The sequence below is a fragment of the Phyllobates terribilis genome, unplaced genomic scaffold (assembly GCF_046119375.1).
Source record: "Phyllobates terribilis strain yellow unplaced genomic scaffold, ASM4611937v1 Scaffold_9__5_contigs__length_417890890, whole genome shotgun sequence".
In the NCBI taxonomy this organism is placed as follows: Eukaryota; Metazoa; Chordata; class Amphibia; order Anura; family Dendrobatidae; genus Phyllobates; species Phyllobates terribilis.
In genome coordinates, this window is record NW_027362769.1 from 365,123,769 (window position 1) to 365,144,104 (window position 20,336).

The window sequence follows — 20,336 nt, forward strand, 5'->3', positions numbered from 1 at the left end:
GCACTGGCTCCGGTCTACTCTCGCTCTGGCTCCTGCCTGCCCTCGCCCTGGCTCGTGCCTGCTCTCGCTCTGGCCTGCCCTCGCTCTAGCTCCGGCCTGCTCTCGCTCTGGCACCCGCCTGCCCTTGCCTTGGCTCCGGCCTGCCGTTGCCTTGGCTTCGGCCTGCTCTCGCTCTGGCCTTCCCTCGCCCTCGCTCAGGCCTGCTGTCGCCCTGGCTCCGGCTTGCCCTCTCCCTGGCTCCGGCCTGCTCTCGATATGGCACCGGCCTGCCCTCCCCTTGGCTCCGGCTTGCTCTCTCTCTGGCTCCGGCCAGCCCTCGCCTTAGCTCCCACCTACTCTCGCTCTGGCTCCGGCCTGCCATTACCCTGGCTCCGGCCTGTTCTCGCTCTGGCTCCGACCTGCCCTCACCCTGGCTTCTGCCTGCCCTCGCCCTGGCTCTGGCCTGTACTCGCTCTGGCTTCTGCCTGCCCTCGCCCTGGCTCCGGCCTGTACTCTCTCTGGCTCCGGCCTGTACTTGCTCTGGCTCCGACCTGTCCTCGCCCTGACTCTGACCTGCCCTCGCCCTGGCTCCGGCCTACCCTCGCCCTGGCTCCGGCCTGCTCTAGCTCTGGCTTCTGCCTGCCCTCGCCTTGACTCCGGCCTCCTCTCACCCTTGCTCCGGCCTGCTCTCTCTCTGGCTCTGGCCTGCCCTCGCCCTTTCTCCAACCTGCTCTAGCTCTGGCTTCGGCCTACACTCTCCCTGACTCCGGCCTGCTCTCACTCTGGCTTCTGTCTGCCCTCGCCTTGACTCTGGCCTGCTCTCGCTCTGGCCTGCCCTAGCCCTGGCTCCGGCCTCCAATCACTCTGGGTCTGGCCTGGCCTTGCCCTGGCTCCTGCCTGCTCTCTCTCTGGCTCCCGCCTGCCCTTGCCTTGGCTCCGACCTGCTCTCGTTCTGGCTCCCGCCTGCCCTCGCCTTGGCTCTAGCCTGCTCTTTCTCTGGCTCCGTCCTGCCCTTGCCTTGGCTCTGGCCTGCTCTCGCTCTGTCTCTGGCCTGCCTTCGCCTTGGCTCCGTCCTGCCCTCGCCTTGACTCCGGCCTGCTCTCGCTCTTGCTCCGGCCTGCCCTCGCCTTAGCTCTGGCCTACTCTCGCTCTGGCTCCTGCAGGCTCTCTCCCTGGCTCCAGTCGGCTCTCTCCCTGACTCCAGCTTGCCCTCTCCCTGGCTCCGGCCTACTCTTGCTCTGGCTATGGCCAGACCTTGCTATGGCTCCGGCCTCCTCTCGCCCTGGCTCTGGCCTGCTCTCGCTCTGGCTGTTGCCAGCCCTCGCCTTGGCTCCGGCATGCCCTCGCCTTGGCTCCGGCATGCACTCGCCCTGGTTCCAGCCTGCTCTCGCTCTTGCCTGCACTCGCCCTGTCTCCGGCCTGCACTCGCCCTGTCTCCGGCCTGCACTCGCCCTGTCTCCGGCCTGCACTCGCCCTGTCTCCGGCCTGCACTCGCTCTGGCCCCGGCCTGCTCTCGCTCCGGCCTGATCTCGCTCTGGCTCCGGCCTGCCCTCGCCTTAGCTCCGGCCTGATCTCGCCCTGGCTCCAGCCTGCTCTCACTCTGGCTCCTGCCTGCCCTCGCCTTGGCTCCGGCCTGCTCTCGCTCTGGCCTGCCCTCGCCCTGGCTCCGGCCTGCTCTTACTCTAGCTCCGGTGAGGACTCGCCTTGGCTCCGGCCTGCCCTAGCTCTGGCTCCGGCCTGCTATCGTCCTGGCTCCGGCCTGCTATCGGTCTTTTTTTTTTGGGGGTAAGTGAAGAGTCTCCGCGAGCTCAAAGAACACTGGATTTTGGCTGTTGGAGCTGAAAAGAGGACATCGGTAAACCAGGGGAGGAGTCCTGAGGAGATAATTTGCATATTCCCACTGCATTTTGGGGTAAGTGAAGAGTCTCCGCGAGCTCAAAGAACACTGGATTTTGGCTGTTGGAGCTGAAAAGAGGACATCGGTAAACCAGGGGAGGAGTCCTGAGGAGATAATTTGCATATTCCCACTGCATTTTGGGGTAAGTGAAGAGTCTCCGCGAGCTCAAAGAACACTGGATTTTGGCTGTTGGAGCTGAAAAGAGGACATCGGTAAACCAGGGGAGGAGTCCTGAGGAGATAATTTGCATATTCCCACTGCATTTTGGGGTAAGTGAAGAGTCTCCGCGAGCTCAAAGAACACTGGATTTTGGCTGTTGGAGCTGAAAAGAGGACATCGGTAAACCAGGGGAGGAGTCCTGAGGAGATAATTTGCATATTCCCACTGCATTTTGGGGTAAGTGAAGAGTCTCCGCGAGCTCAAAGAACACTGGATTTTGGCTGTTGGAGCTGAAAAGAGGACATCGGTAAACCAGGGGAGGAGTCCTGAGGAGATAATTTGCATATTCCCACTGCATTTTGGGGTAAGTGAAGAGTCTCCGCGAGCTCAAAGAACACTGGATTTTGGCTGTTGGAGCTGAAAAGAGGACATCGGTAAACCAGGGGAGGAGTCCTGAGGAGATAATTTGCATATTCCCACTGCATTTTGGGGTAAGTGAAGAGTCTCCGCGAGCTCAAAGAACACTGGATTTTGGCTGTTGGAGCTGAAAAGAGGACATCGGTAAACCAGGGGAGGAGTCCTGAGGAGATAATTTGCATATTCCCACTGCATTTTGGGGTAAGTGAAGAGTCTCCGCGAGCTCAAAGAACACTGGATTTTGGCTGTTGGAGCTGAAAAGAGGACATCGGTAAACCAGGGGAGGAGTCCTGAGGAGATAATTTGCATATTCCCACTGCATTTTGGGGTAAGTGAAGAGTCTCCGCGAGCTCAAAGAACACTGGATTTTGGCTGTTGGAGCTGAAAAGAGGACATCGGTAAACCAGGGGAGGAGTCCTGAGGAGATAATTTGCATATTCCCACTGCATTTTGGGGTAAGTGAAGAGTCTCCGCGAGCTCAAAGAACACTGGATTTTGGCTGTTGGAGCTGAAAAGAGGACATCGGTAAACCAGGGGAGGAGTCCTGAGGAGATAATTTGCATATTCCCACTGCATTTTGGGGTAAGTGAAGAGTCTCCGCGAGCTCAAAGAACACTGGATTTTGGCTGTTGGAGCTGAAAAGAGGACATCGGTAAACCAGGGGAGGAGTCCTGAGGAGATAATTTGCATATTCCCACTGCATTTTGGGGTAAGTGAAGAGTCTCCGCGAGCTCAAAGAACACTGGATTTTGGCTGTTGGAGCTGAAAAGAGGACATCGGTAAACCGCGCGCCTGCCGGCGCGCGCATTTTGAAGCTTTTTTTTTAAGCTTTTTTCACTGTTTTCAGAACATTAACAGTAAGAACATGGAAGAGTCCAGGAGCCATTTGGTGAGCTGCATATCCTGCTACATGTTCACAGACTTGCCAGTGGAAAAGCCAAACTTCACATGCCAGAAATGCAAGCTTGTGTCCCTGTTGGAGGAAAAGTTGCGAAATCTAGAAGAGAGGTTAACTACCTTGAAAATCATTAAGGAAGGTGAAGAGTTCTTAGACAGAGCAGAATTTTCTCTTCATGATTCAGAAAGAGAAGAAATTCGAACTGCACCTGACGAAACAGAGGAATGGAAGCATGTGACCCAGAGAAGCAGGAGGATCGAGAGGCAGTCAGCACCCATACTGCTCAGGAACCAGTACCAGGCTCTCACGCAGGAGAACCATGAAGAAATACAGCAAAATAAGACTTTGCCAGCAATGAATAACCTTGTAAGCCCTCAGAATCCTCCTGGATGGAGAAAGAAGAATGTTGTGAAGAAAAAACGGAGAGTGGTGGTCATGGGGGATTCCCTGTTAAGAGGAACAGAGGCCGCTATCTGCAGACCAGACATAACCTCAAGAGAAATGTGCTGTCTTCCAGGAGCAAAAACTAAAGATGTGTCTGACAGGATATCAAGACTCTTCAGACCTACAGATCACTACCCATTCCTGCTAATACATGTGGGGACAAATGACACCGCAAGAAAGGACCTGGAAACCATCTGCAGTGACTTTGAAGACTTAGGCAAGAAAGTGAAAGAATTGGGAGCGCAGGTGGTCTTCTCATCCATCATCCCAGTGGATGGCCATGGAACAATGAGGTGGAATAAGATTCTACAGGTGAACAACTGGCTACGTCGATGGTGCCGTCAACAAGGATTTGGATTTCTGGATCACGGAATGAATTACCTATACGATGGACTACTTGCTAGAGATGGGGTGCACCTTACGAAGACTGGAAAACATGTATTTGGAAGTCGCCTTGCTACACTCATCAGAAGAGCTTTAAACTAGAACAATGTGGGAAGGGAAGCAAAAGGCCAGAAAAAGCCATACAGCTGACAAATACTATTGAGATCTCTGCTACTGGAAGTGGAAAGGAAGAACAAAGACAAAACAATTTAAATAATAAAAATATGGGAGGAAGAGAAACCAATCACAAACTAAAATGTTTTTATACAAATGCACAAAGCATGGGCAACAAACAAGGAGAATTGGAACTACTAATGCAGGAAAAGGAATATGATGTCATTGGAATCACTGAAACTTGGTGGGACGATACACATGATTGGAATAAAAGGCTAAAAGGATACAACTTATTTGCAAGAAACAGACTTGATAAACGAGGAGGAGGTGTTGCATTGTATGTTAGAAAAGCGTATATCTGCACAGAGATTGAAGCTTCAGAGACTGGGAGTTCTGTGGAAACTGTTTGGGTAAGAATACAAGGAGAGAACAACGGAAAGGACACCATTGTAGGCATTTACTACAGGCCACCTGGGCAAGCTGAAGATATGGATGAACTCTTTATGTATCAAATGACCAAGTTCTCCAAAAAATATGACGTAGTGGTCATGGGAGATTTCAACTATCCAGACATTTGTTGGGAATCTCTCTCAAGTAAAACTAACAGGTCAAGCAAATTCTTATCCTCTCTTGCTGACAACTTTATCTTCCAAAAGGTAGGGGAGAAAACAAGGGGATCTGCTACTTTGGATCTAATCCTTATAAACAGGGAGGAAATGGTTGAGGAGGTAAAGGTGGCTGGGACCCTAGGAGGCAGCGATCATGCTATTATAGAATTTTGGATAACTAGAGGAGGAAGACATGTGAAGACTCAAACTTCAAGGTTAGATTTTAGAAAGGCAGATTTTAAGAGACTCAGAAAGAGAATAGGAGGGATCCAATGGCTGGATGTCCTTAAGGACAAAAATGTCCAGGAAGGATGGGAAATTTTTAAAAATGAGATTCTCAAAGCACAATCGTTAACAATCCAGAAAAGTAGGAAGAATGGGAAGCATTTAAGGAAACCAGGATGGATGAACACAGAACTTAAACACATGCTAAAAAGAAAGAAAGAAATGTTTATTAAATGGAAAGAGGGAGGCATATCTAAAGAAGATTATAATGCAGTCTGCAGATCCTGTAGAACACGTATCAGGTTAGCTAAAGCTGACAATGAATTAAGGCTTGCAAGAGATGTCAAAAGCAATAAAAAAGGATTTTGGGGGTATGTCAAAAGTAAAAGAAAAGTCAAAGATGCTATAGGATTTTTACAGGATGAAAATGGAGAAATGGTAAGAGAGGATGTTGAGAAGGCCGAACTTTTTAATTCCTATTTTGCATCTGTTTTCTCTCAGAAAGAAAATGTAACATCAACTGATCTTCACTGTCCTTTTAAAGGAATAGAGGAATCAAAGTTATCTGTAAACAGAAAGATTGTGAGGGAATATTTAGCTAACATAAATGAGTTCAAGTCTCCAGGTCCAGATGAATTACACCCCAGAGTACTGAAGGAGATCGTAGAAGAAATTTTAGAACCACTCTCCATAATCTTTGAAAATTCTTGGAGAACAGGAGAAGTCCCAGAAGACTGGAGAAGAGCAAATGTTGTTCCTATCTTCAAAAAGGGGAAGAAGGTGGACCCAGGGAACTATAGGCCGGTGAGTCTGACTTCTATACCAGGAAAGATCTTTGAACAAATTATTAAACAACATGTATGTAAGTACATGGATAAGAATGAAGTGATTAACCAGAGTCAGCATGGGTTTGTAACTAACAAGTCATGTCAGACTAACTTAATTTCCTTCTATGACAGAATCACTGACTGGGTGGATCAGGGAAATGCTGTAGATATAGTATATCTTGACTTCAGCAAAGCATTTGACAAAGTATCTCACACCATCCTTATTGAAAAAATGACCAAGTATGCAATGGACCAGGCAACTGTTAGGTGGATTCATAACTGGCTTAGTGATCGGACTCAAAGGGTGGTTGTAAATGGCTTCACATCCAGCTGGATGAATGTCTCAAGTGGGGTACCACAGGGCTCCGTCCTGGGACCTGTATTGTTCAACATCTTTATCAATGATTTAGATGAAGGAATTGAGGGTAAACTGATTAAATTTGCTGATGACACAAAGCTAGGAGGGATAGCTAATACTAGAGAAGAGAGAGAGAGGATTCAAAAAGACCTAAATAAACTGGAGCAGTGGGCAGCAACCAACAGAATGGTTTTTAACAGGGAAAAATGCAAAGTACTACATCTGGGCAATAAAAATGACAAAAGCATATACAGAATGGGAGGAATAGAGCTAAGCAACAGTACATGTGAAAAAGACTTAGGTATACTAATAGATCATAGACTAAACATGAGTCAACAGTGTGATGCAGCAGCAAAAAAGGCAAATACAATTCTGGGATGTATTAACAGAAGCATACAGTCTAGATCACGTGAAGTCATTATCGGTCTTTACTCCTCTTTGGTCAGACCTCATCTGGAATACTGTGTACAGTTTTGGGCACCACATTTTAAAAAAGACATAGACAAACTGGAGCAAGTTCAGAGAAGAGCGACCAGAATGGTGACTGGTCTGCAAACCATGTCCTATGAGGAACGGTTGCAGGATTTGGGAATGTTTAGCTTGCAAAAAAGAAGACTGAGAGGAGACTTAATAGCTGTCTACAAATATGTCAAGGGCTGTCACATTGTAGAAGGATCATCTTTATTCTCATTTGCACAAGGAAAGACTAGAAGCAATGGGATGAAACTAAATGGGAGGAGACACAGATTAGATATTAGAAAAAACTTTTTGACAGTTAGGGTGATTAATGAGTGGAACAGGCTGCCACGAGAGGTGGTGAGTTCCCCTTCAATGGACGTCTTCAAACAGAGGCTGGACAGACATCTGTCTGAGATGATCTAGTGAATCCTGCTTTGAGCAGGGGGTTGGACCAGATGACCCAGGAGGTCCCTTCCAACTCAACCATTCTATGATTCTATGATTCTTGTCTGCCCTCGCCTTGGCTCCGGTCTGCTCTCACTCTGGCTCTGGCCTGCCCTCGCCTTGGCTCCGGCCTACTCTCGCTCTCGCCTGCCCTCGCCCTAGCTCCGGCCTGCTCTCGCCCTGGCTCCGTCCTGCTCTTGCTCTTGCTCCGGCCTGCCCTCGCCTTGGCTCCAGCCTGCTCTCGCCCTCGCTATGTCTTGCCCTCGCCCTGGCTCTGGCCTGCCCTCGCCCTGGCTCTGGCCTGCCCTCGACTTGGCTCCGGCCTGATTTAGCTCTTGTCTGGCCTGCCTTCGCCTTGGCCCTGTCCTGCTCTCACCCTCGCTACGTCTTGCCCTCGCCCTGGCTCCAGCCTGCCCTCGCTCTGTCTCCGGCCTGCCCTCTCTCTGGCTTCGGCCTGCTCTCGCTTTGGCATGCCCTCACCCTGGCTCCGGCCTGCTCTCGCATAACTCCGGCCTTCCCTCGCCCTTGCTCCGGCCGCCTCTCTCCCTGGCTCCAGCTTGCCCTCGCTCTGGTTCCGGCAAGCTCTCGCCCAGACTCAGGCCTGCACTCGCTCTGGCTCTGGCCTGCCCCCCCCCTTGGCTCCGGCCTGCTCTCGCTCTGGCTCTGTCCTGCCCTTGCCTTGGCTCAGGCCTGCTCTCACTCTGACTCTGGCTTGCTCTCGTCTTGGCTCCGGCCTGCTCTCTGTCTGGCTCTGGTCTGCCCTCGCCTTGGCTCTGGCCTGCTCTCCCTCTGTCTCTGGCCTGCCCTCGCTCTGGCCCTGGCCTGACCTCGCCTTGGCTCCAGCCTGCTCTCGCTCCGGCCTACCCTCGCCTTGGCACCGGCCTGCTCTCGCCATGGCTCCCGCCTGCTCTGGCTCTGGCTCCGGCCTGCCCTCGCTCTGCCTCCGGCCTGCTCTTGCTCTGGTTCTGTCCTGCTCTCGCGCTGGCTTCGCCCTTGCTCCGGCCTGCTCTCGCCCTTGCTCCGGCCTGCTCTCGCCCTTGTTCCGGCCTGCTCTCGCCCTGGTTCCGGCCTGCTCTTGCTCTTGCTCCGGCCTGCCATCGCCCTGCCTCCGGCCTGCTCTCGCTCTGGCTTGTTCTCGCTCTGGCCTCGCCCAGGCTCCGGCCTGCTCTCACCCTTGTTCCGGACTGCCCTTGCCTTGGCTCCGGCCTTTTCTCGTTCTGGCTCAGCACTACCCTCATTTTGGATCCGGCCTGCTCTCGCTCTGGCTCTGGCCTGCTCTCTCACTGGCTCTGGCCTCGCCCTGGCTCTGGCATGGTCTCCCTCTGGCTCTGGCGTGCTCTCTTTCTGGCTCTGGTCTCGCCCTGGCTCAGGCCTGCTCTCGCCCTGGTTCCGGCCTGCCCTTGCCTTGTCTCCAGCTTTCTCTCGCCCTGGTTCCGGCCTGCCCTTGCCTTGTCTCCAGCTTTCTCTCGCTCTGGCTCTGGCCTGCCCTTGCCTTGGCGCCAACCTACTTTCGCTCTGGCTCTGGCCTGCCCTCGCAATTGCTCCTGCCTACTCTCGCTCTGACTCTGGCCTGCCCTCGCCCTGGCTCCGGCCTGCTCTCGGCCTGGCTCTGGCCTGCTCTCGCCCTGGCTCCAGCCTGCCCTCGTCCTTGCTTCGGTCTGCTCTCGCTGTGGCTCTGGCCTGCCCTCGCCTTGTCTCTGGCCTGCCCTCGCCTTGTCTCTGGCCTTCTCTTGCCCTGGCTCCGGCCTGCCCTCTCCCTGGCACCGGCCTACCATCGCCCTGGCTCCTGCCTGCTGTCGCCCTGGCTCCGGCCTGCCCTCGTCCTGGCACTGGCCTGCCCTCGCCCTGGCTCTGGCCTTCACTCGCCCTGGCTCTGGCCTTCCCTCGCCCTGGCTCTGGCCTTCCCTCGCCCTGGCTCTGGCCTTCCCTCGCCCTGGCTCTGGTCTTCCCTCTCCTTGGCTCTGGCCTTCCCTCGCCCTGGCTCCAGCTTTATGTCAATCTGGCTCTGTCCTGCCCTCGCCCTGGCTCCGGCCTGCTATCACTCTCTGGCCTGCCCTCACCCTGGCTCTGGCCTGCCCTGGCTCCGGCCTGCTATCACTCTCAGGCCTGCCTTCGCCTTTGCTCCGGCCTGCTCTCGCTCTGGCTCAGGCCTGCTCTCACTCTGACTCTGGCTTGCTCTCGTCTTGGCTCCGGCCTGCTCTCTGTCTGGCTCTGGTCTGCCCTCGCCTTGTCTCTGGCCTGCTCTCCCTCTGTCTCTGGCCTGCCCTCGCTCTGGCCCTGGCCTGACCTCGCCTTGGCTCCAGCCTGCTCTCGCTCCGGCCTACCCTCGCCTTGGCACCGGCCTGCTCTTGCCATGGCTCCCGCCTGCTCTGGCTCTGGCTCCGGCCTGCCCTCGCTCTGCCTCCGGCCTGCTCTTGCTCTGGTTCTGTCCTGCTCTCGCGCTGGCTTCGCCCTTGCTCCGGCCTGCTCTCGCCCTTGCTCCGGCCTGCTCTCGCCCTTGTTCCGGCCTGCTCTCGCCCTGGTTCCGGCCTGCTCTTGCTCTTGCTCCGGCCTGCCATCGCCCTGCCTCCGGCCTGCTCTCGCTCTGGCTTGTTCTCGCTCTGGCCTCGCCCAGGCTCCGGCCTGCTCTCACCCTTGTTCCGGACTGCCCTTGCCTTGGCTCCGGCCTTTTCTCGTTCTGGCTCAGCACTACCCTCATTTTGGATCCGGCCTGCTCTCGCTCTGGCTCTGGCCTGCTCTCTCACTGGCTCTGGCCTCGCCCTGGCTCTGGCATGGTGTTATGCACACGCCCGGGCTGAGCGGCGTGTGCGTGTGATTGTAGTGATTCCACTGGACCATGAACCGGAGAGTGCCTGGAGGGGCGTGACTAAGTATCTGGCCGATCCGACCAAGATGGCACGACGGCATACGACGCCAGTGCACCAGGGAGAAACCGGGCAGAGGGACCAGGTGCTACTCCAGGTCAAACTCCGGACACGGGGGTTGACCCACACAGGGATTACTGGATCAGGCTGGTTAGGCTGGCGCACAGACTGGAGGGTATAGGCAGGCACGACTGGTATGCAGGCAGGCGGGTAAAGGCAAGCGCAGCTAGAGTGCAGACAGGGAGGCACTAGCAGGTAGGAACACAGGCGGGATAGGACCCAGTACACACTGGGACTCAGGAACAGGCAGGTTAGGCTGGCACAGACTGGTGGATATAAGCAAACACGGCAGGTATGCAGATGGGTGGATACAGGCGAGTATGCAGGCAGGGAGGTACTGGCCGAAAGGACGGGCTGGAGCACAGAAAGGTTAAGACCCAGTACAGACTGGGTCACAGAACCGCAGATGCGGTAGACAACCACAGCAGAGAGGGAACGCCCGAAGCGGTGGGCAAGAACAGAGCAGGACGGGGCTGCAGGAGCAGCGAGCACAAGCAGGGCAGGACAGGACTGCCGGAGCAGCGGGCAGAAGCAGGGCAGGACAGGACTGCCGGAGCAGCGGGCAGAAGCAGGGCAGGACAGGACTGCCGGAGCAGCGGGCAGAAGCAGGGCAGGACAGGACTGCCGGAGCAGCGGGCAGAAGCAGGGCAGGACAGGACTGCCGGAGCAGCGGGCAGAAGCAGGGCAGGACAGGACTGCCGGAGCAGTGAGCAAGGAGTCAGAGCAGGCTAGAACCGCCGGAGCGGTAAGCAAAGGAGTCAGAGCAGACTAGAACCGCCGGAGCGGTGAGCAAAGGAGTCAGAGCAGGCTAGGCTGAGTAGGGGGGACAGGGCTCTGTTCACACGGAACAGACAGGAAGGGAAAGGCAGAGCCAGACACCCACAGGGTACTTGCAGTGAAGTAGCGAGTGGACCACAAACTCACAAACGGGAGTACAGAGACAACAAGCAGGAGTTAGGTACGAGTTCAGACTCTGCAGAAAAAGGAAGGGAACGGACATAGAGGCAAAACAGGTAAAGGATAGGAGAGAGTTCAGACTGGAACTGAGTGTACGGAGGAGACCGACACTGCAGCGGGATACAGGAGCGGGTCTGGGAATACGGCCCCCAGAGAGGCAGGACGAACAGGCAAGGAGCGTGTTCAGACAGGACAGACAAGATACAGGAGCGGGTCTAGGTAATCAGCCCCTAGAAGGCGAGAGGAACAGGCTAGGAGCGTGTTCAGACAGGTCAGACAAGATACAGGAACAGGTCTAGGTAATCGGCCCCTAGAAGGCAGGAGGAACAGGCTAGGAGCGTGTTCAGACAGGTCAGACAAGATACTGGAACAGGTCTAGGTAATCGGCCCCTAGAAGGCAGGAGGAACAGGCTAGGAGCGTGTTCAGACAGGCCTGGAAATACAGCCTCCAGGATAGGCAGACAAGAGAACACAGAACGGGACCTGGCACCTTCAGAGTGCAAGCACACACTGAATGAAAACACTATGCTCAGGCAGGAATAGATGGGAGCAGCTGAGCTATATACCAGGTGACAGACAGCAATAGGCTGAGGACGCACAAGAGGTGTGACCCACAGCAGGTACAAAAAGCAGGAAGTGATCGGGCGCCGCCCTTAAGCAGCAGAAACAGACACAAACAGACAGCATGGAGGGAAGCCAGAGAGACATTCTGGACAGGAGATCAAGTGCACGCTCTTGCACAGTGGGAGATGGACCACTATGCAAGGACGCCGCCAGGTATGTTACACATGGTCTCCCTCTGACTCTGGCGTGCTCTCTTTCTGGCTCTGGTCTCGCCCTGGCTCAGGCCTGCTCTCGCCCTGGTTCCGGCCTGCCCTTGCCTTGTCTCCAGCTTTCTCTCGCCCTGGTTCCGGCCTGCCCTTGCCTTGTCTCCAGCTTTCTCTCGCTCTGGCTCTGGCCTGCCCTTGCCTTGGCGCCAACCTACTTTCGCTCTGGCTCTGGCCTGCCCTCGCAATTGCTCCTGCCTACTCTCGCTCTGACTCTGGCCTGCCCTCGCCCTGGCTCCGGCCTGCTCTCGGCCTGGCTCTGGCCTGCTCTCGCCCTGGCTCCAGCCTGCCCTCGTCCTTGCTTCGGTCTGCTCTCGCTCTGGCTCTGGCCTGCCCTCGCCTTGTCTCTGGCCTGCCCTCGCCTTGTCTCTGGCCTTCTCTTGCCCTGGCTCCGGCCTGCCCTCTCCCTGGCACCGGCCTACCATCGCCCTGGCTCCTGCCTGCTGTCGCCCTGGCTCCGGCCTGCCCTCGTCCTGGCACTGGCCTGCCCTCGCCCTGGCTCTGGCCTTCACTCGCCCTGGCTCTGGCCTTCCCTCGCCCTGGCTCTGGCCTTCCCTCGCCCTGGCTCTGGCCTTCCCTCGCCCTGGCTCTGGTCTTCCCTCTCCTTGGCTCTGGCCTTCCCTCGCCCTGGCTCCAGCTTTATGTCAATCTGGCTCTGTCCTGCCCTCGCCCTGGCTCCGGCCTGCTATCACTCTCTGGCCTGCCCTCACCCTGGCTCTGGCCTGCCCTGGCTCCGGCCTGCTATCACTCTCAGGCCTGCCTTCGCCTTTGCTCCGGCCTGCTCTCGCTCTGGCTCTGGCCTGCCTTCGCCCTGGCTCCGGCCTGCCCTCGCCCTGACTCCGGCCTGCCCTTACCCTGGCTCCGGCCTGATGTCAACCTGGCTCTGGCCTGCCCACTCCTTGGCTCTGGCCCGAGCCAGAGCGAGAGCAGGACAGAGCCAGAGTGAGAGCAGGCCGGAGCCAGAGAGAGAGCAGGTCCGTGCCAAGGTGAGGGAAGGCCAGAGCCAGAGGCCATTCCCGAGGCGGGCGGCCAAGGGGCCCCGGGGCCATTCCCGAGGCGGGCGGCCAAGGGGCCCGAGGCCATTCCAGAGGCGGGCGGCCAAGGGGCCCGATACCAAAGCCTGGCCAAGGGGCCCGAAACCAGGAGGCCAGAGGCCATTCCCGAGGCAGGCGGGCGGCCAAGGGGCCCGAGGCCATTCTCGAGGCGGGCGGCCAAGGGGCCCAAGGCCATTCCTGAGGTGGGCAGCCAAGGCGCCCGAGACCAAAGCCCGGCCAAGGGGCCCGAAACCAGGAGGCCCGAGGCCATTCCCGAGGCGGGCGGCCAAGGAGCCCGAGGCCATTCCCGACGCAGGCGCCAAAGGGGCCCGAGGCGGGCAGGCAAGCTCGACCGAGGGGCCCGAGGCCAAAGCTCAGCCAAGGGGCCCGAAACCATGGGGCCAGATTCCATTCCCGAGGCCGGCGGCCAAGGGGCCCGAGGCCATTCCCGAGGCGACTCACATGAGGACCGCCCCAGGAAAGGAAGACCAAGAGTCACCTCTGCTTCTGAGGATAAGTGAGGGCAAGCCAGAGCCAGAGCATGCCGGAGCCATGCCGATGGCAGACTAAAGTCAAAGCGAGAGCTGGCCGGATCCAAGCATAGGAGGGCATGCCAGAGCCAGAGCGAGAGCAGGCCACAGCCAGAGAGAGAGCAGGCTGGAGCCAGGGCGAGGGCAGGCCAGAACCAGAGTGAGAGTAGGCCAGAGCCAAGGCAAGAGCAGGCCAGAGACAGAGCGAGAGTTGGCCGGAGCCTGGCCGAGGGCAGGCCGGAGCCAGGGCGTGGGCAGGCAAGAGCCAGCGCGAGAGAGGTTCGGAGCCAGGGCGAGAGCAGGCCGGATCCAGGACGAGGGCAGTTCGGAGGTAGAGAGAGAGCAGGCCGGAGCCAGGGCGAGGGCAGGCCAGAGCCAAAGACAGAGAATGTCGGAGCCAGGGGCGAGAGTAGGACGGAGCCAAGACGAGGGCAGGCCAGAGCAAAGGGAGTGCAGGCCGGAGTCAGAGCCAGGGCAGGCCAGAGTGAGAGCAGGCCAGAGCCAAGGCGAGGCAAGAGCAAGATCAAGAGCATTCCAGAGACAAGGCAAGGGCAGGCTAGAGCCAGAGCGAGAGAAGGCCTGAGCGAGAGCAGGCCCAGCCAAGGCGAAGGCAAGCCAGAAACAATGCAAGAGCAGGCCGGAATCAAGACAAGGGCAGGCCAAAGCCAGAGTGAGAGCAGGTTGGATCAAGGGCGAGGGCAGGCCAGAGCGAAAACGAGAGGAGGCCGGAGCCAGGGCGAGAATAGGCCGCACCCAGGGCGATAGCAGGCCGGAGACAAGGCGAGGGCAGGCCAGAACTAGAGCAGGCCGGAGTCAGTGCGAGGGCAATCCTGAGACAGAGCGAGAACAGGCTGGAGCCAAGGCAAGGGCAGACTAGAGCCAGCGCGAGAGCAGGCCGGAGCCAAGGTGAGAGCAGGCAACAGCGAGAGCAGTCCGGAGCCACGGTAAGGGCAGGCAAGAGCCAGAGCGAGAGTAGGCCGGAGCTAAGGTGAGGGCAGGCCAGAGCCAGAGCCAGAGAGAGAGCAGGCGGAAGACTGGGCCAGAGCAGGCCGGAGCCAGGGCGAGGGCAGGCCAGAGCGAGAGAAGGCCGGAGCCAAGGCGAGGGCAATCCAGAGCCAGAGCGAGAGCAGGCCAGAGCCAGAGTGAGAGCAGGCCGGAGCTAAGGCGAGGGTAGGCCGGAGCCAAGGAGAGAGCAGGCCGGAGCCAGAGCAGGCCAGAGCCAGATTGAAAGCAGGCTGGAACCAAGGCAAGGGCAGGCCAGAGCGAGAGCATGCCAAAGTCAGAGCTTGAGTAGGCCGGAGCCAAGGCAAGGGCAGGCCTGAGCCAGAGCCAGAAACAATGCAAGAGCAGGCCGGAGTCAAGACAAGGGCAGGCCAAAGCCAGAGTGAGAGCAGGTTGGATCAAGGGCGAGGGCAGGCCAGAGCGAAAACGAGATTAGGCCGGAGCCAGGGCGAGAATAGGCCGGAGCCAGGGCGATAGCAGGCCGGAGCCAAGGCGAGGGCAGGCCAGAGCTAGAGCAGGCCGGAGTCAGTGCGAGGGCAATCCTGAGACAGAGCGAGAACAGGCTGGAGCCAAGGCAAGGGCAGACAAGAGCCAGCGCGAGAGCAGGCCGGAGCCAAGGTGAGGGCAGGCAACAGCGAGAGCAGTCCGGAGCCAGGGTAAGGGCAGGCAAGAGCCAGAGCGAGAGTAGGCCGGAGCTAAGGTGAGGGCAGGCCAGAGCCAGAGAGAGAGCAGGCCGCAGACTGGGCCAGAGCAGGCCGGAGCCAGGGCGAGGGCAGGCCAGAGCCAGAGCGAGAGAAGGTCCGTGCCAAGGTGAGGGAAGGCCAGAGCCAGAGGCCATTCCCGAGGCGGGCGGCCAAGGGGCCCCGGGGCCATTCCCGTGGCGGGCGGCCAAGGGACCCGAGGCCATTCCAGAGGCGGGCGGCCAAGGGGCCCGAGGCCAAAGCCTGGCCAAGGGACCCGAAACCAGGAGGCCCGAGGCGGGCGGGCGGCCAAGGGGACCGAGGCCATTCTCGAGGCGGGCGGCCAAATGGCCCAAGGCCATTCCTTAGGTGGGCAGCCAAGGCGCCCGAGGCCAAAGCCCGGCCAAGGGGCCCGAAACCAGGAGGCCCAAGGCCATTCCCAAGGCGGGCGGCCAGGGGCCCGAGGCCATTCCCGACGCGGGCGGCAAAGGGGCCCGAGGCGGGCAGGCAAGCTCGACCGAGGGGCCCAAGGCCAAAGCCCAGCCAAGGGGCCCGAAACCATGGGGCCCGAGGCCATTCCCGAGGCGACTCACATGAGGACCGCCCCAGGAAAGGAAGACCAAGAGTCACCTCTGCTTCTGAGGATAAGTGAGGGCAAGCCAGAGCCAGAGCAGGCCGGAGCCATGCCGATGGCAGACTAAAGTCAAAGCGAGAGCTGGCCGGATCCAAGCATAGGAGGGCATGCCAGAGCCAGAGCGAGAGCAGGCCACAGCCAGAGAGAGAGCAGGCTGGAGCCAGGGCGAGGGCAGGCCAGAACCAGAGTGAGAGTAGGCCAGAGCCAAGGCAAGAGCAGGCCAGAGACAGAGCGAGAGTTGGCCGGAGCCTGGCCGAGGGCAGGCCGGAGCCAGGGCGTGGGCAGGCAAGAGCCAGAGCGAGAGAAGTTCGGAGCCAGGGCGAGAGCAGGCCGGATCCAGGCCGAGGGCAGTTCGGAGGTAGAGAGAGAGCAGGCCGGATCCAGGCCGAGGGCAGTCCGGAGGTAGAGAGAGAGCAGGCCGGAGCCAGGGCGAGGGCAGGCCAGAGCCAAAGACAGAGAAGGTCGGAGCCAGGGGCGAGAGTAGGACGGAGCCAAGACGAGGGCAGGCCAGAGCAAAGGGAGTGCAGGCCAGAGTCAGAGCCAGGGCAGGCCAGAGTGAGAGCAGGCCGGAGCCAAGGCGAGGCCAGAGCCAGAGCGAGAGCATTCCAGAGACAAGGCAAGGGCAGGCTAGAGCCAGAGCGAGAGAAGGCCTGAGCGAGAGGAGGCCGCAGCCAAGGCGAAGGCAAGCCAGAAACAATGCAAGAGCAGGCCGGAGTCAAGACAAGAGCAGGCCAAAGTCAGAGTGAGAGCAGGTTGGATCAAGGGCGAGGGCAGGCCAGAGCGAAAACGAGAGGAGGCCGGAGCCAGGGCGAGAATAGGCCGGAGCCAGAGCGATAGCAGGCCGGAGCCAAGGCGAGGGCAGGCCAGAGCTAGAGCAGGCCGGATTCAGTGCGAGGGCAATCCTGAGACAGAGCGAGAACAGGCTGGAGCCAAGGCAAGGGCAGACAAGAGCCAGCGCGAGAGCAGGCCGGAGCCAAGGTGAGGGCAGGCAACAGCGAGAGCAGTCCGGAGCCAGCGTAGGGGCAGGCAAGAGCCAGAGCGAGAGTAGGCCGGAGCTAAGGTGAGGGCAGGCCAGAGCCAGAGAGAGAGCAGGCGGAAGACTGGGCCAGAGCAGGCCAGAGCCAGGGCGAGGGCAGGCCAGAGCGAGAGCAGGTCCGTGCCAAGGTGAGGCAGGCCAGAGCCAGAGAGCAGACAGGAAACAGTGCGAGAGCTGGCTGGAGCCAGAGCCAGAGCGGGCCGGAGCCAAGGCGAGGGCAGGCCAGAGCCTGAGCGAGAGCACGTTGGAGCCAAGGCGAGGGCAGGCAAGAGCCAAAGTGAGAGCAGGCCGGCTCCAAGGCAAGGGCAGTCCAGAGCCAGAGCGAGAGCAGGCCAGAGCCAGAACAAGAGCAGTCTGTAGCCAAGGCGAAGGCAGGCCAGAGCCATAGAGAAAGTATGCCAGAGCCAAGGCGAGGGCAAGCCAGAGCCAGAGCGAGAGAAGGCTGGAGCCAAGGCGAGGGCAATCCAGAGCGAGAGCAGGCCGGAGCCAAGACAAAGGCAGGCCAGAGCGAGAGCAGGCCGGAGCAAGAGTGAGAGCAGGCAGGTGAGAGAGGACAGGCCGGAGCCAAGTCGAGACCAGGCCGGAGCCAAGGCGAGGGCAGGCCAGAGGCAGAGCCAGGGCAGACCAGAGCCATAGCGAGAGAAGGCCGGAGCCAAGGCGAGGGCAATCCAGAGCCAGAGCGAGAGCAGGCCGGAGCCAAGACAAAGGCAGGCCAGAGTGAAAGCAGGCCGGAGCAAGAGTGAGAGCAAGCAGGTGAGAGAGGACAGGCCGGAGCCAAATAGAGACCAGGCCGGAGCCAAGGCGAGGGCAGGCCAGAGGCAGAGCCAGGGCAGACCAGAGCCATAGCGAGAGCAGGCCGGAGCAAAGGCGAGGGCAAGCAAGAGCCAGAGCGAGTGCCGGTCGGAGCCAAGGCGAGGGCAGCCAAGATCCAGAGCAAGAGCAGGCCGGGGCAAGGGCAGGCCAAAGCTAGAGCGAGAGCAGTCCGGAGCCAAGGCAAAGGGCAGGCCAGAGCGAGAACAGGCCAGCGCCAAGGCGAAGGCAGGCCAGAACCAGAGCGAGAGCAGGCCGGATTCAAGACGAGGGCAGGCCAGAGCCGGAGCTAGAGCAGGCCGGAGCCAAGGCAACGGCAGGCCGGAGCCAGAGAGAGAGCAGGCCAGATGGATCCATGGCGAGGGCTGGCCAGAGCAAGAGAGAGAGCAGGTCGGAGCCGCCAGAGGCCATTCCCGAGGCGGGCGGCCAATGGGCCCGAGGCCATTCCCGAGGCGGACGGCCAAGAGGTCCGAGGTGGGCAGGTAAGCTCGGCCGAGAGGCCTGAGGCCAAAGCCCGGCCAAGGGGCCCGAGGCCATTCCCAAGGCGGGCGGCCAAGGGGCCTGAGGCGGGCAGGTAAGCTCGGCCGAGGGGCCAGAGGCCAAAGCCCAGCCAAGGGGCCCGAAACCATGGGGCCCGAGGCCATTCCCGAGGCGACTCACATGAGGACCGCCCCAGGAAAGGAAGACCAAGAGTCACCTCTGCTTCTGAGGATAAGTGAGGGCAAGCCAGAGCCAGAGCAGGCCGGAGCCATGCCGATGGCAGACTAAAGTCAAAGCGAGAGCTGGCCGGATCCAAGCATAGGAGGGCATGCCAGAGCCAGAGCGAGAGCAGGCCACAGCCAGAGAGAGAGCAGGCTGGAGCCAGGGCGAGGGCAGGCCAGAACCAGAGTGAGAGTAGGCCAGAGCCAAGGCAAGAGCAGGCCAGAGACAGAGCGAGAGTTGGCCGGAGCCTGGCCGAGGGCAGGCCGGAGCCAGGGCGTGGGCAGGCAAGAGCCAGAGCGAGAGAAGTTCGGAGCCAGGGCGAGAGCAGGCCGGATCCAGGCCGAGGGCAGTCGGGAGGTTGAGAGAGAGCAGGCCGGATCCAGGCCGAGGGCAGTCCGGAGGTAGAGAGAGAGCAGGCCGGAGCCAGGGCGAGGGCAGGCCAGAGCCAAAGACAGAGAAGGTCGGAGCCAGGGGCGAGAGTAGGACGGAGCCAAGACGAGGGCAGGCCAGAGCAAAGGGAGTGCAGGCCAGAGTCAGAGCCAGGGCAGGCCAGAGTGAGAGCAGGCCGGAGCCAAGGCGAGGCCAGAGCGAGAGCATTCCAGAGACAAGGCAAGGGCAGGCTAGAGCCAGAGCGAGAGAAGGCCTGAGCGAGAGGAGGCCGCAGCCAAGGCGAAGGCAAGCCAGAAACAATGCAAGAGCAGGCCGGAGTCAAGACAAGAGCAGGCCAAAGTCAGAGTGAGAGCAGGTTGGATCAAGGGCGAGGGCAGGCCAGAGCGAAAACGAGAGGAGGCCGGAGCCAGGGCGAGAATAGGCCGGAGCCCGAGCGATAGCAGGCCGGAGCCAAGGCGAGGGCAGGCCAGAGCTAGAGCAGGCCGGATTCAGTGCGAGGGCAATCCTGAGACAGAGCGAGAACAGGCTGGAGCCAAGGCAAGGGCAGACAAGAGCCAGCGCGAGAGCAGGCCGGAGCCAAGGTGAGGGCAGGCAACAGCGAGAGCAGTCCGGAGCCAGGGTAGGGGCAGGCAAGAGCCAGAGCGAGAGTAGGCCGGAGCTAAGGTGAGGGCAGGCCAGAGCCAGAGAGAGAGCAGGCGGAAGACTGGGCCAGAGCAGGCCGGAGCCAGGGCGAGGGCAGGCCAGAGCGAAAGCAGGTCCGTGCCAAGGTGAGGGCAGGCCAGAGCCAGAGAGCAGACAGGAAACAGTGCGAGAGCTGGCTGGAGCCAGAGCCAGAGCGGGCCGGAGCCAAGGCGAGGGCAGGCCAGAGCCTGAGCGAGAGCACGTTGTAGCCAAGGCGAGGGCAGGCAAGAGCCAAAGTGAGAGCAGGCCGGCTCCAAGGCAAGGGCAGTCCAGAGCCAGAGCGAGAGCAGGCCAGAGCCAGAACAAGAGCAGTCTGTAGCCAAGGCGAAGGCAGGCCAGAGCCATAGAGAAAGTATGCCAGAGCCAAGGCGAGGGCAAGCCAGAGCCAGAGCGAGAGAAGGCCGGAGCCAAGGCGAGGGCAATCCAGAGCCAGAGCGAGAGCAGGCCGGAGCCAAGACAAAGGCAGGCCAGAGCGAGAGCAGGCCGGAGCAAGAGTGAGAGCAGGCAGGTGAGAGAGGACAGGCCGGAGCCAAGTCGAGACCAGGCCGGAGCCAAGGCGAGGGCAGGCCAGAGGCAGAGCCAGGGCAGACCAGAGCCATAGCGAGAGAAGGCCGGAGCCAAGGCGAGGGCAATCCAGAGCCAGAGCGAGAGCAGGCCGGAGCCAAGACAAAGGCAGGCCAGAGTGAAAGCAGGCCGGAGCAAGAGTGAGAGCAAGCAGGTGAGAGAGGACAGGCCGGAGCCAAATAGAGACCAGGCCGGAGCCAAGGCGAGGGCAGGCCAGAGGCAGAGCCAGGGCAGACCAGAGCCATAGCGAGAGCAGGCCGGAGCAAAGGCGAGGGCAAGCAAGAGCCAGAGCGAGTGCCGGTCGGAGCCAAGGCGAGGGCAGCCAAGATCCAGAGCAAGAGCAGGCCGGGGC